Source organism: Malaya genurostris, chromosome 3 (assembly GCF_030247185.1).
Source record: "Malaya genurostris strain Urasoe2022 chromosome 3, Malgen_1.1, whole genome shotgun sequence".
Lineage (NCBI taxonomy): Eukaryota > Metazoa > Arthropoda > Insecta > Diptera > Culicidae > Malaya > Malaya genurostris.
The window spans coordinates 277,259,459-277,274,707 of NC_080572.1; positions in this window are offsets into that span (position 1 = coordinate 277,259,459).

Consider the following 15,249-nt stretch of genomic DNA (forward strand, 5'->3'; position numbering starts at 1 on the left):
GGTTATGTTGTAGCTGATAATTGATGAAGTTTATTACACTCTACTCTCTTCATATAGGTTCAATAGTTACCGAAAACATAGCCGTAAACACCAAATCAATCTAACAAATGGTTTATTAGTCATTTTTATTTTTAATTTGCAGTAGATAAAAGTATTAACGTTTAGGCCCCAAAACTTTATCTGAGTGCAAAAACTGATTTTGGACAGCTAGCTAATTAAATCAGACTCCACCAAGTCAACAGTTTCCACGATCCAAAAAAAATCCGCCTCTTACGGAACATTGACATACATCGGTGGCAAGGTCAGCAGCAAAAGATGCGTGCGAATCGCAAGTCAACATAAGGTTGGAAATTTAACGAAACAACATGGAAAAGATACACACGATAACGACCCATGTTGGTGAATGGTAGGTAAATATAATTAATACGTAGATCATCGCATACTCGGTTCGGGGAGGATCTCGGAAAGATGAGCTCTGATTTTTTTTAGCGCACAGTACGCGGCGCCGCTTGGGTACTGTACAAATCAATTCATCACACCGCATATTCGAATTATCACGTAAAGTAATAGCCTGTCCGCACTACACCGGGACGACCGGGACGGGACCGTCCGGGACTATCCGGGACGTTTTTTTTCCTCATCGGCGATGACTGAGCTGCCGGCGTGTGCATGTATTGGAATCCCGGACCCGGCATAAAATCCATTTGCTTGCCGCCGATATTCCTCACCAAGTTTTTCGCACCATGCCGACAGCCCACGCAAAAAGAGAGTGAATTGAGAGAGCAAGAGCGAAAGGAAGACCGAAATGAATCCAAATCGTTTCATTGATATTTCTTAGCTTAATTGATTGATTGATTTAGTTAATCATCAAGAGTCCTTACAATCGAGTAATGTCATTATAATTAGCCATTACATTACATTTTAGGATGGTGATTTTTTAATTGTTGCTACTCATTACATATTGAATTACACTACAGATCTTCGTCTATGGTCCCCTATTGATTATGTTATCATTGAATTAAATAGAAATGTTCATGGTTCATTGTACATCTATTCGAAAAACTATTTTAAACTAGCTGACCCGTCGAACTTCGTCTCGCCCGTTTTTTTTATTTATGTTTTCGGACAGTAGAATTGTGAAACGTTATGCTGTTAATGTATCTTTCCATTATTTTACTGATTACTTGGCTGCGATGAATTCATAAAAATATTGTGAATATGTTAAAAGCTTTTGTTACGCAAAAATAAAGCGAATGCACCGCGAATCATCTTTTGAGTCAGTGCATCGAATAGCGATTGTTGATCTCTCTCAGACTATGGTTTCGACATATGGAATAAAAAGTGAAGCAAAAATAACTGAGATGACTACTTTAAATTGATTAGAATTGATTTACAAAAGCTGCCCTCGCGACTTGTAATTCGTCACTTTTCGCTAGTCTGGTGATATTATTTAATCGTGTTTGATGAATGTTCGTAGCGTGACAATCACAGGAAGAAACAATTTAGCGATAAAACTTTATTTTTACTTTTAATGTATGACTTCTGGTCAGTCAGTAACTATTTAGTAAATTTTTTGGTGTGGGGGAGTGGTAGGCAAAAAAAAATTTTAACATATCAGAGACTCGGATGTTTTGCATCGCTAAGTTCGACTCCTCTGGTAGACGGTGAAAGTTTAGATGCGAGAAATCTTCTTCTTACTTAAATGAACGTTGTTACGTCGAATTTTCCACACTAACTTCAAATCCTTACTCCCCCTTGTAATCGCCAGTCGAAATTTGGAGTCTTCCTTTTTTAGATAAACTTCTAGTTTGCGTAGAAGTAATTCAAAGCAGTGTTGCGACATCCTGAAGTATTCGTGGAATTTTTATCCATCGTCTACTAACTCTTTGAAAAGTGTAGCAAATTCTCCCTCCGTTTCACATTCCGTCCAAGCTTCATGAATTTTCTACTAACTAAATATTATTTATCACTTTACGTTAACACTTAACGCTCGTCGCTGTATAAGTTTTTACGTCGTCTCTCATGAAATATATCGTATATTAACGCTTCTGATACTTGTTTCAATCTACTTTTATTACACCTAACTCGGGCAATAAATACTTGTTGGTAGGTATTCAAACGTTATTGAAAATATAAATATATAGGTACACAGATTCGCTAATTGATAGGTAACGAAATTGTGAACGTGGTATAGTGTTCATTTTATCAGGTAACTATTAAACATAATTGATTTTATGTGTATATAGAGAAGGGCCCATAGAGTCGAAAATCCGCATGTAGAGCATGTAAAGGACTGACCCGGCTACTTGTACACAAAATAATTTGAAGCAACAAATTTTACAATAAACAATCCACACTCCAAATTCTTAACTTATTAGAGCGGTTGGTGGAATGAACTAAATCGCTTTTAAAGAAAAAAATCCTTTTATGTTCACTATATTCAGTCCAATTTGATTTGAATAAGTGAAAGAAAATTTAATAATAGTACTAAATGTTGAAAATTGACATAGTCTGGACCTTATCCTTCTTCAAGGTTGGTTAACTCAGAAGCGAACCGTTGAACAATTGTACTCAAACCTGCAAAATCATTATCATCTGAATACAGAGAAATATTGGGAAAATAAATCGATTTCAAACAGCCGTTTGCACCGCATACTAATCCAGAAATATTTCTGGCTTCCTAGAGTTGCCGGATGTAATAGTTTTTTTTAAGGCTACCTGAAATACCAAAACTGCTGCCATAGTACGAGTCAAGACGCTAGTTAGTGGAATGAACTAAATCTACGACGCTAGTTAGTGGAATGAACTAAATTCATAAATCAAACAATAAACATTTATTAAAATAAAAAATTTAAAATCATAATATATGGTTAAATTAAATCCTCATGTTTAGTAGACGTCTACATTGTTAAAAATACCCATTGTCTCTATAAGTACATTTATTAAAACATCACAGATACAACAAGTAACTGTGCTTGTAAAGAAGTTTCGTCACATTATCACTTTATAGCTTTATTAATAATGTATGGCAGTGGATTCGAATTGAAGTAAAACATCGTACTTGTTTCTTGCGTTGTTTCATATTAATTCCAATCTCTAATAATAACAATAATAAGAGAGACAGTGGGGCACTTGTCCACGGTCTTAGTAATAAGCACACAAATATATGTTGCTCCCGAGCTCATTATTACGTAAAAGCGGCGCTGCTGTAAATCAAAATAAGCCTAGTTCCTTCAGACCAAACCTTTCAATAATAATAAGACTGAACTACCATTTATTTATTCTATTTAAAATAGTTTTTCGAATAGATGTACAATGAACCATGAACATTTCTATTTAATTCAATGATAACATAATCAATAGGGGACCATAGACGAAGATCTGTAGTGTAATTCAATATGTAATGAGTAGCAACAATTAAAAAATCACCATCCTAAAATGTAATGTAATGGCTAATTATAATGACATTACTCGATTGTAAGGACTCTTGATGATTAACTAAATCAATCAATCAATTAAGCTAAGAAAGATCAATGAAACGATTTGGATTCATTTCGGTCTTCCTTTCGCTCTTGCTCTCTCAATTCACTCTCTTTCTGTGTGGGCTGTCGGCATGGTGCGAAAAACTCGGTGAGGAATATCGGCGGCAAGCAAATGGATTTTATGCCGGGTCCGGGATTCCAATACATGCACACGCCGGCAGCTCAGTCATCGCCGATGAGGAAAAAAAACGTCCCGGATAGTCCCGGACGGTCCCGTCCCGGTCGTCCCGGTGTAGTGCGGACAGGCTATAAGGATTCTGCGTGGACGATTGCCACTGCTTTCGCAGTCGGCGGATAGTATGCAATTGATCGGGTGAACTGACCGTGCGAGGTGGATGCAGTCAAGTGGATGCAGTCAAGTGGCAAGAAGTGAGCAGTCCTCGAACGCCTGCAGTAGCATCGTTTCGATTACGTAACCGAAAGATGACCGGTCGCACCGAAATCATCTACTCTGAACTTTCCTTTCCTTACATGACCTGTCTTCTGTTGCTACTGGAAATGATGCGTCAGTCAGTTAAATGCGATGACGTTTATGGGTTTGTTTTCTTTTTTGGAAAATTGATGTTTCTGGAAGCTCTCGAGACCGATGTTTTAATCAAAGGTGAGTGTAGTTAATTTTTAGCTCAATCTTAGATCCGGGTCGCATAAGATTCAGATCAATGAAACTATGTTTTTCGAGACTATTGAGGAATTCCAGAAATGTGTAGCCGGTTATCAGACTTCACATACTACATTTTACCAATCCGACTCAAAACTAACTTTTAAAACGTGCGAATGATTTTTTTATACATTTTTTTCATATCACTGTAGCTCGGAAACAATGTGAAAACGAATAAAATCCTTTGAACAAGCCATACAGAACTTATGTTGCGTACGTCTTGTTAGTTATTCATCATAGCAATTTGATTGAGGATACATCGGTAATTAGTTCCTGGTTCCAGAAGTACCAAAACTAGTGATCAAAAACCTTCGTCATTTAGTAAAAATAGTTTTTTTTTCATGAAATTCAAATCTTCAAATCTAGAAAAAGTGTTTTACTGTTGCTTTCAGTGTGTAGATTTTTTAGAGTGCCCCGTCGATTTTGCATTTCCTTCTTTTTATGCAAAAACACATTCCTCCTTTTTGCAAATGGTTTGTCATGCTAGAGATGGGGGCAAAGTTTAGTTCAAATCGTAGCAAAAAATTGAAACAGTTTTGAGTCAAATTTGGAACATTTTTCTGTTTTTTTGATTTTTTTCTCATATAGAAAGGTTATGCAATCACTTGAAAACCCGACTAGTAAAAATTACCATTCGACTTTGTTCATCGAGCTGAGCAATGGCTGTGTGTGTGTGTGTGTGTGTGTGTGTGTGTGTGTGTGTGTGTGTGTGTGTGTGTGTGTGTGTGTGTGTGTGTGTGTGTGTGTGTGTGTGTGTGTGTGTGTGTGTGTGTGTGTGTGTGTGTGTGTGTGTGTGTGTGTGTGTGTGTGTGTGTGTGTGTGTGTGTGTGTGTGTGTGTGTATGTGTGCGTGTGTGTGTCAAATAATCTCACTAGGTTTTCTCGGAGGTGGCTGAACCGATTTTGACAAACTTAGGATTTTGAAAGGTGTTCAGGTCCCTTACGGAATTCATGAATTTCATCCGGATCCGACTTCAAGTTTCGGAGTTATAGGGTTAAGTGTGTTCAATATTGTACTCCGTCACTTAAACCGGCGAAACAAAACACGTAAAAAAATTTCCTAAACTGGTCTCAAAACTACACAAATCGGTAGTCATTTGCAGCAGCCCTAATTTTTCCAAAGAAATCTTTATCTAGTACAGACAGTAGACCAGTAGAGTAATAATTGATAATGATCAATTATACAGAAGTAATTCTTACATTTACTTACATTGTAACTGCAGCAGCCCTAATTTTTCCATAAAAATCTTTATCTTAGCTAGTACAGGCAGTAGAACAGTTGAGTCATTGTAATGCCCACGGCTGGCTATTTCAACATATTGCATCAGCCAGAAAAAACTGTATCACCGATCGAATTAATTGATTATGTACATAAGCGACGCGATCGCAGTGAATTCACGTAGGTGGTAGTTAGTCTACCAGACATATATATATAAATATAGGTTTTTGTTAGGTACATATATTTGAGTATAAAAGGGTCGGTTTTTGATTTTATCGGGGCTTCTTGGTTCAACTGTTGGACCCAGAACATCGGATCTCGTCGTTGGTTTTTTCCACTTTGCATCCGTTGGTCGATCTACTTCCTTGTTTGTACCACAGGCGGGGAATCAGATTAGCCAGACGACCGGAATTAGTATCGGCTTGTAACGCAGGACGGTACTAACTGGACGAAGGACTCCACCCCAAAGACTATAAGCGTGTAGCATTTGTTACGCAGGTGCTGCAAACTATAGATTCCATCTAGACTTAGAGGTGGCTTGTGCCGCAGGACATCTCTAACTAGAACCTTGTTCGACCGTCGGTTAACCGGTAGAAGTGATTACCGTAGAAGTTAGGGCAGAAGTTAGGTCAGGCACAAAGTTATGTGCTGTAGGGAAGATAGGGCAGTAAAGTGCAAAAAATTATTAGAAGAAAATAAAGAAAAAAAAGGTAATTTGTGCGTTCTATAAGTGCTTCGAAAAGAAATACCCCTCTCGCCGCTCGGGCAACGCATTGTGGTGACAGTGAAAAGAAAAAAAAAAGAACATTTGAAAAAATGTACGGAACGCTATTCGAGAGGAGGTATTGTGCCGCGAGTGAATTTAAAATGAAGACAGTTATAATCAGGTGAGTCTACATTTTTTTATATAAAGGGTGATTTTTTAAGAGCTTGAGAACTTTTTTAAACAATAAAACGCATAAAATTTGCAAAATCTCATCGGTTCTTTATTTTAAACGTTAGATTGGTACATGACATTTACTTTTTGAAGATAATTTCATTTAAATGTTGACCGCGGCTGCGTCTTAGGTGGTCCATTCGGAAAGTCCAATTTTGGGCAACTTTTTCGAGCATTTCGGCCGGAATAGCCCGAATTTCTTCGGAAATGTTGTCTTCCAAAGCTGGAATAGTTACTGGCTTATTTCTGTAGACTTTAGACTTGACGTAGCCCCACAAAAAATAGTCTAAAGGCGTCAAATCGCATGATCTTGGTGGCCAACTTACCGGTCCATTTCTTGAGATGAATTGTTCTCCGAAGTTTTCCCTCAAAATGGCCATAGAATCGCGAGCTGTGTGGCATGTAGCGCCATCTTGTTGAAACCACATGTCAACCAAGTTCAGTTCTTCCATTTTTGGCAACAAAAAGTTTGTTAGCATCGAACGATAGCGATCGCCATTCACTGTAACGTTGCGTCCAACAGCATCTTTGAAAAAATACGGTCCAATGATTCCACCAGCGTACAAACCACACCAAACAGTGCATTTTTCGGGATGCATGGGCAGTTCTTGAACGGCTTCTGGTTGCTCTTCACTCCAAATGCGGCAATTTTGCTTATTTACGTAGCCATTCAACCAGATATGAGCCTCATCGCTGAACAAAATTTGTCGATAAAAAAGCGGATTTTCCGAATGGACCACCTAAGACGCAGCCGCGGTCAACATTTAAATGAAATTATCTTCAAAAAGTAAATGTCATGTACCAATCTAACGTTTAAAATAAAGAACCGATGAGATTTTGCAAATTTTATGCGTTTTATTGTTTAAAAAAGTTCTCAAGCTCTTAAAAAATCACCCTTTATATACAGTGGACAAATAAACGCACGGCAAGGCAGGTTTATGAACTTCGGTCAGGTTTGCGAACGATAGAGTGAAAATAAAGCTAGGAATTATTGCGCGCGCAGACAGTTAGAATAACAGCGTTCAAGTAAATAATTGACTGAATGCATACGAAGTTCTGATCGTACTAATAATCAACGTCCGCGCTGGCATTTCGGTGCTAATGAAAGCACATAATATACAAATGAAAGCACATGATTGACAAAACGAGCAAACGCAGCAGATACTATCGCGTACACATATCGACGATAATATCATTGAGTAGCTTTTGCACTTGACGCGCGCGCGAATGAAATGAAATAAAGAAACAGACATATATCTGACTCTTATATTTGACAACCGCTTATGCTTCGGCAATGATTGTTGGTTCATATTTTTGCAACCAACTATAACATAAGAAAAATATCGGAACAAGTAGTTTTGCATTTTAAATTCAAAGTGCTCTCAATAGTACAAATAAATCTCAAATGAAACGGTAGAACGTTTTCTCGTACTAATTAAATATATTGAAACCCATTCACGATGACGACATGTCATCCACGATTCAAAGTAACAACCTATGCACATATCCGGAATAGTGACAAAAAGCGCAAACAATGCATTTTAAACCACGCGCATAGCAGCGGTATGATGAATGATGATACATACAGTGTAAATAATAATAACAATAAAGGGTAATAACTTCGCGCGATCGACTTCGCGAACGATTGAAACATTACTAGCGCAGATTAAATTCTCGTATGGTATGTAATACTAGGAAATTTGAAACTGTGTTGGCCATGGTCAAGATATTGCGGCCTACGATGATTTGTAGATGTTTGGAACATATCAAATTTGCTATGACTAACAAGTATTTCGAGATTCCAATCAAAATATTAAACTAATATAGATTGCATGAGTTGTAGCAAAATAATAAATTACATTTACATGTCAGTTTGGTATTTTATGCTGGTTAGAGTTGCACACGATGCTAACATTTCTGTGTATGGTATATCATACGGTGTAATAATTTCGTGAAAAAAAGATTTCTAACAGTGGTTTTGCGTTTCATATAATTTTCAACACATAATATGATGGAACTGATGTTATCAGTTCATTCGATTCAAATTTTAAAACCCCTGTGTTATAATGGATGTGGTAATACTAAAAGAACAGCGCAAAAATTGCAATTCCGGGCGAAAGTTACTCGTGCAGGGCTTCTTATTGAGATGTGTTACACAATGACCAGTAATTTAAAACTAGGTCAAGTTTGTTTACGATGATTGTTCTTTTTGTTTGTCGACCATGACCACGGTCAAGATCGTAGTTTTTCACTGTTAAATAATGATAGGTAGTCGACGGAAATCGTACTGGTGGGGGGTAGTGAAAACAAAACTATTAGAAGCGCACAGCGTGTTTGAAAAATTCCGGCATATGTTAAAAATGATGCTCGTAAAAATCATACAACTGAGGTTTTACAAAAATACAAGAGTATAAAAATGAAATGAAGTGCTACTAGTTAAAAAGATAAAGCGGCATAGCGAATTAAAGTCACATTGACAATGGCGAATGAAAATAATACTGAAGGCGGTGGTGCCTATCGATTCCCGATGTTGGATGCAATACAATGTATACCAGAATTTCATGGTTCAGTTAATGAACTGGAACCATTTTTATGTCAAATAAGTTATTTTGCGGAGCAAATCCCGCAAGGTGCGAATGAAAAACCTTTAGCAAATGTGATACTTACGAAATTAAAAGGAAATGCCGCAACTTTTATCAATAGAATAAGAGCCAATACAATAAATGATGTATTCCAAAATTTGAGAGATCAATTTGCAGTAAAAGTTACAGTAGAAGAGATTCTTATCAGGATCGAAACTCTTGAACAAAAATATGGAGAATCTTTTGAAGAGTACGCTGAAAAAGTGCTACAAATAATGGAATTTATTGACGCTCAACAAGAGAATCAAGTCACGGAGGAAGTACAAAAATCCTTTGCAGAAAGAGCATTAACGATTCATTTTATAGCAGGATTATCGAATAAAAACCTAAAGCAACTAGCAAAAAATCACAGGCTTCTTAAGTTTCAAGAATTAATAGGATTCCTAAAAGAGGAGGCAAAAATCAGCTATATATTAACAAATATTGAAAATCGGCTGCTATCCTACCATGCAATTGATAAACCAAAACTCAGTCCAAGCAACAAATATAAATGTTATCCAGAGAGACAAATTGAAAATTCCCATAAACACAACCGGAATTTACACAAAGAATTTTATCGTAACAACAGATGCTTGATCGAAGATAGCAATTTTGATAGTAAACACTTAAAATATAATGCAAAACAACTGTGGGTAAACTGCATGACATACAGTAATAGAAACATATTGCGAAGATATGATAATAATATCAGAAGCAGAAAGGTGCCTGATCAAAGGAGATATGGAACGTCTAGATATTCGAACGCAAATAATTTCAAGGAAAAACGTCCAGAAGGGATATGGGTTAAACTACATAACACAAAAGACTATGAATTTATGATGTTATTGAGATCGGCAACCAGACCTAATAACGAAATGAGCTTCCTAGTAGACACAGGAGCATGTGGCAACATGATAAGTAGACGAAACGCAGAGTACATGGGGGCATATACAATTAATGGGAACGAAGTAATAGAATATTCTGGGGTAACAGGTACTGTTAGAAAAACATTAGGTACCGTAGAACTGAATTTTATCATCGCAGGAAGAATTTTCCAAACGAAGTTCGACGTAGTGGAGAATTTGACTCCAGGTGGTATTTTGGGAATGAGATTTATGAATAAGTATGTTCTTAGTATGCACAATGACCGAGGGTGGATATGCTTACGGAAAATACCTCTCACATTTGAACCAAAAACGGAATCGTATGAAACTCATCAGAAACAGGAGAACAGAGTGCCGGAATACGAGGCAGGTAACGAGGTCAAGGTACAGGAAAAATACCAAACGGAAGATCAAACCAAGCTTAGTCTACAGGGTAGGCAACGTACAGAAACGACAAAAAATTACACGGGGCAATTGCAAGAAAGTATGCAACCACATGAATTGTTGAAAATAAATTGTACTAGAAACAATCAATTGTTAGTGAGAATTGCTTCAGTAAATAGACCGAATGAAAAAATTAAATATATGCTCGATACTGGAGCCTTTTATAACGTGATGAGATGGGATACTGTTGCGAAAATAGGTGCAGAGGAAATAAACTATAAAGATAATTTATACATTGCAGGCTTTGATGGAACTCAATCACAGACTATTGGGTCAGTGAAAATCACGTTGATTATTGGAAAAACTCAATACAGAGTTAGGTTTTACATAGTAAAAGATTTATGTGTTCCTGGAATCATTGGAGCAGAGTTTTTAAAGATATATACAATTTATGTAACTCAGAATTTCGAGTACATATGCCTAAGGGTACCAAACGAGTACATTAAAACAGAATATATTCCAATATCGGAAAAAGAAAATTTTAACAGGGCTGAGAATTATGGAACGCGTGCTGCAAATAACGATAAGGTCAACATTGAAATATCAAACCGAAATGAAAGAAACAAAGTAGTTTGTGATAGTAAACAAAAACCAAAGATGTTGTCAAAAAGCGACAACAATTGTTACATAAATAAATCAACAAGTAGGGAGAGTACAATCAAGAAAAATATTAAAAATAATGTGGAGAATGACAAAAAAGAATTAATCATCGTAAATGCTGAAGCCATCGAGCGCGGTATATCAAAGCATGATGAACATGAAACAAACCAAAAAGTGAATAAAAATGAAAACATTAATGTTGTGCCTCATAACAACAATGAAATATACAACAACGACGATCGTTCAGATAGTATGCTTCCCTTTTGTGGAACTAACATTGCTAATGAAAAATAACAAGATTTGTTAAATAGATATTGCAACGAGGAAGATATATATTTACTTGATTTAGAATCAAACCAAGACCTGAGTTCAACGGAAAATAAAAGATACGGACAAACAACTGGTCAGCACCGGACGGATAAAGTACTGGAAACATTAAATACAGATCACTTGAAAAGAGAAAACTTTGTAGGCATAGAGAGAATTATGGCAACGTATAGCGATGTCTTCTATTTGAAGGGGGATAAATTAACTATCACCGATGCAGCGGTACATGAAATTGAAACTACTTCAAACGTGCCTATCAATAAACGGCAATACAGATTTCCAGAAGCCACTAAAAAACATATTAATGAAGAAATTGAAGAAATGAGGAGGCAAGGTATCATAAGGCCTAGTAAGAGTCCGTGGAATGCACCAGTCTTATGTGTTCCTAAGAAGGACGATGAATTTGGAAACAAGAAATACAGAATTGTGGTTGACTTTAGGGCTCTAAATTTAGTAACAAAACCATTTGTATACCCAATTCCACTAATCGACGAGATTTTAGACAATCTCGGAAACAGTAAATATTTTTCCACTTTGGATTTAAAATCGGGATTTTATCAAGTACCCATTAACCCAAAAGATGCTGCCAAGACAGCGTTTTCAACTCCAAAAGGCCACTTTGAGTTCACAAGAATGCCTATGGGTTTACGAAATAGTCCATCCACTTTTCAGCGATTAATGAATACGGTGTTGTATGAAATAAAAGATGTGAAAGCTATAGTCTACCTGGACGACATAATTGTTTTTGGTTCAACTATTGAAGAACATAATGATAACTTGTGCAAAGTTTTAAGGGCATTGCGCCGACATAATTTAAAAGTCGAGCCAGGAAAATGTCAGATTTTAAAAACGGAAATAAAATACCTAGGTCATGCAATCGACAAGGAAGGCATCCGGCCTACTGAAGAAAACATTAAGGCAATTAAAGAAATGATAGCGCCCAGGTCGGTTAAAGGAGTCCGCTCATTTTTAGGGACAGTAAATTTTTATGGAAAATTTATACCACATATAGCAGAGAAACGTAAACCACTGAACGATCTCTTGCGAAAGAATGTGAAGTTTGTTTGGACAAACGAGTGTCAAAAAGCCTTTGAGGAACTACGAAACTTTTTAACTTCTGACACACTGTTAGTTAGACCGAACTATAAAGATACGTTCGTGATCACGACAGATGCCAGCGAGTACGCTATTGGAGCAGTACTTTCCAATGAAAAATCGATCGACAGGCCTATTTCTTATGCAAGCAGAGGTCTAGTAGGTGCTGAAAGAAAATACCATACGATTGAAAAGGAACTGTTAGCCATCGTATGGGCAGTGAACCGTTTCAAACATTTCATTTATAATCAGAGATTTATTGTATACACTGATCATAGACCGCTAATTTCAATATGGCATTTAAAAGAAACTTCGCCTACGCTAACGCGTTTACGTCTGAAACTTCAAGGGTTGGAAATGGACATTCGCTATAAACAAGGCAAAGACAATGTTGTGGCAGACTTTTTATCCAGACTGCCCGAACAGGCCGAGTCCTTACACCCTATTTCAATAGTCACTAGACAGCAAAAGCGTCAACAACAGCAACAAGCAGAAAAAAATGAACTTGCGAAGCGGAAAGACGCGGAAAATAAAACAACTTCCCCAAAACAACTGAAAGACGAATCAGGCAGGTTTACGTTATTTAAAAATAAACAAAAGACAGAATGGAATCCGCACATGGACGGATTAGAAAACATCGATTTTGGATGGGACGAAAAGGAAGATTTGGGAGCACTCTCATATTTCGAAGAATATGAAATTTGCATAAATAACAATGACATCAAATTTGATCTGTTGAAATTTTCAAAACAAAAAACTAACGAAAGTGATTTTGATGGTACTTTCGTAATAGTAAACAGTAGATCGGCATATAAAGAACTAGCCGAGCTGATACACTTACCACACGGTTTAAAAGACTACCTGAATGGAAGAGTATTTTCAATTCCAGATCGTAAAATATGGGGATTGGTTCTAAATGGCTCGAATAGATCAATAACCGATACAGGAATTCTAATAGAGGGGTTAGTTGATGCATTCACTAACTGCCCTGAAGACATGAAAAATGCAAAGAACATGCAAATTATCTCTTTTCGAAACATGCAGAAAACCCCTGAGGCAAATGTGTTGAGATTTATTGCCGAGAAATTTGATAAAATTTTCACACTATATGCACCGGAAAAAGATAGGATGTGGGTGCCGGAAAAAGACCGCGAAACTACATTGAAAGAATTCCACGATGCTCCTCTAGGCGGACATGTTGGAAGCAAACGAATGTTGAAAAGAATGAGTCCACTATTCCATTGGACTAATATGCGGAAGGATATTGAAAATTATGTTAAACAATGTAGCTCGTGCCAGAAAAACAAAATCGGTCGAGCGAACAAAATTCCAATAAGAATTACCACGACATCGTCCGAACCGTTCGAGAAATTGTATATGGACATAGTGGTATTACCCGAGTCAGAATGGGGGAACAGATACGGACTTGTGATGCAAGACGATCTGACTAGATATCTAATTGTAGCACCGATGGAAAATCAAGAGAGTGCCACGGTTGCGCAAACTTTCGTGAATAACTATATTTGTAAATATGGAACACCCGTCGAATTGGTAACCGATAATGGAACCAATTTCGTTAGTTCTCTTATGAAAAATGTATTTAAAATTTTAAAAATTAAAAAAATTACTACAAGTACATATCATCCACAAGCAAACTTGGTGGAACGATCGAATAGGGAACTAAAAACCTATTTAAGACAATACGTAGGTAACGAACCGAAAACATGGGATCAATTACTCCCATTCTTCAGTTTCGAATATAATACCACTGTAAATTCCTCAACGGGTTATACGCCGTTTGAATTATTATACGGAAGACGGGCGAACATTCCAAACTCCGTTTACAAATACGATAATGATGGTCTCTACTATGAGGACTACGTCAATGAAATGCGATCTACATTTAAACGACTTCACCACCAAGCCCGGGAGAATCTAATTGCGTCTAAACACAAGCGCAAAGAATTATATAATAAAAACTCCAACGAGTGGCAGCCAATGTGGGGAGACTTAGTGTTAGTCAAAGCCAATCCCACAGGCGCAGGCCAAAAATTACAATCACTCTGGAGAGGACCATATGAAGTAGTCGCTCTACCTAGTGAACAGACAACAACGATTAAAAATGGAAACAGGCTTGAGAAGATCCATAATAATCGCTTGAAAAGATATACCGAATGATTTATACAAAAAAAAATCCACTCTATAGAGTCTTTTAACTGAAAAGATAACCGTTAATACAATATAATAATAAACGAAGTAATGGGATAAAGATCGTTTGTTTGTTAATCATGAAAAAGTGTAACAAAAGAAAGACTTTTAAACCAAGTATGAGATTTTGGAACACAAAATCAAGATGAAATTCAAGTTAACAAATTATGAAAATCAATAGCGAAAAATATATTCGACAAAGCGATATTGTTTGAATATGCAACATAAAACTGTAGATAAATTAATGTAAAACGGACAAAAGTTGTTTAAAGGTGTACGACTAGATATCAACACGAACAAAACATTAAATAATGATTCAGGGTAAAAAGTATCAAAGGAAAATCAACTCGGATGGATCTATGGATTACGAAAAAGGTTATGTAAAAAAAAAAATCCCATGCATGAAAATCAGTCAGGATAACAATAAGAAGATAAAAATAAAAAAATCACAAAAGAGAGAATTATGAGAAATATTTTTGCTTACGATGGAAAGCAAACTTAATGCAAGGGAAACAATATCAAGTAGTAGTAAAAGGATGATGGGATATAACTAAAAGGGGATACTCAAACGAGTTTTTTTTTCTTCATAGAGTTTATGGATTCAAAATAAAATGACATGATAAACATTAGGTCAGCACAAATATATTGATTCGTAGTTAGACATCAAACTAACATAATGAAAAATATAATTCAACAATGACGTGATGGAATTAGA